Source organism: Arachis ipaensis, chromosome B05 (assembly GCF_000816755.2).
Source record: "Arachis ipaensis cultivar K30076 chromosome B05, Araip1.1, whole genome shotgun sequence".
In the NCBI taxonomy this organism is placed as follows: domain Eukaryota; kingdom Viridiplantae; phylum Streptophyta; class Magnoliopsida; order Fabales; family Fabaceae; genus Arachis; species Arachis ipaensis.
In genome coordinates, this window is record NC_029789.2 from 119904365 (window position 1) to 119905992 (window position 1628).

The window sequence follows — 1628 nt, forward strand, 5'->3', positions numbered from 1 at the left end:
ATGGCAAGGATTGAGAATTGAGGTTTTCTATCCTAGTCATTAATCATGACATAATAATTATCAAGAGCTAATCCTATTTCGTTATCTCCAACATCGGGAGAAAGTCAAATAAGCCTAGTTGATCCCAATCCATAAGTAATGTTAATGGAAACAAGATTAACTAATCACTCTAGATCACCAATCTAAATTTGGTATCAATGACTCAATATTGCCTAACTTCTCTTTCCAAGCCGAGAATGCACAAAATCTACTCTAAACCTAAGCCAAGTATTTTATCAAATACTTGGTGTGCATAAAAGGGAAAACATATTAAATTGCAAGAATAATAAAATCTACTACTACCAAATGCAAGAAGATAACAATAATAACTCAAGCAAGCAAGAAAGAACATAAAACATCAAATTGTATTAAATGAAATTAAAAGTGACAAGAGCATTCAAAACTAAAGAGTAGCTCAAAAGAGAAATTAACAAGAGAAAACAAGAGAATTAAACTACTAGAGCATGAAAATATAAAGATAACTACACTAAAACAAGAAATAAAATATGAAATTAAAGAGAAAATTAACCTAAGAACCCTAATTCTAGAGAGAAGAGGGAGCTTCTCTCTCTAGAAAACTATCCTAAGACATGGTTCTACACTACACTAATTGCTCCCCTTTCATCCTTCTTGATTTTGGCCTCTAATAGCTTCAGAAATGAGTTGGATTTGGGCCTGATGCAGCTCAGAAATCGCTAGTCACGTTTTCTATAATGAAGTCACGTGCTGTTTGTCACGCGTACGCGTGGGTCACGCGTACGTGTCACCGTACGAAAACCTCTCTCACGTGTATGCGTGGGTCACGTGTACGTATTGCCAATTCACCAAATCTTCATATTTTCATGAATTCTCCATTTTGCATGCTTTTTCTTCACTTCTTTGATCCAATCCTTGCCTCTTAAACCTGAAATCACTAACAAACATATCAAGGCATCGAGTGGAATCAAAGTGGATTAAATTTAACTAATTAAAAGCCTAAAAAGCATGTTTTCAACCATAAAGCACAATTAGGAGAAATTCACAAAACCATGCTATTTCATTGAATAAATGTGAGAAAAGTTGATAAAATCTACTAAATTCAATACGAGATAAACCACAAAATTGGGGTTTATCAGAGGACCCCCGACTACTTCTGCTCCTAGTCGACCATTGCTTGGGCTTTAATGGCGTGATGAGGCTCGTACTAATGTCGTACTGGGATAGCTTTATTTCCCAGGTCATCATCCGCCCTGCCAGATCGAGCTTCTGCAGGATCTGCTTGATGGCATAGTCGGTTCTTACCGCGATCAGATGCGCCTGAAAATATTACCTTAGCTTCCTGGAAGAAATTAGTAGGCGAAAAGCCACTTTTTCTAGCATTGTATACCTTAGTTTCGTCCTTTGGAGCACCTTGCTTAAGAAGTACATAGGCTGCTATTGTTTACCCTCCTCACGCACCAAAGTGGCGGCTAAGGCCTCTTTCGTTACCGTGAGGTACAGGTATAAGGGCTCGCCTTCCTTCGGCTTTCTGAGTATCGGAGGCTCCGACAATATTTTTTTGATGTGGTTAAAAGCCTCTTTGCAAATCGGGCCCCACTCGAAGGCTATCC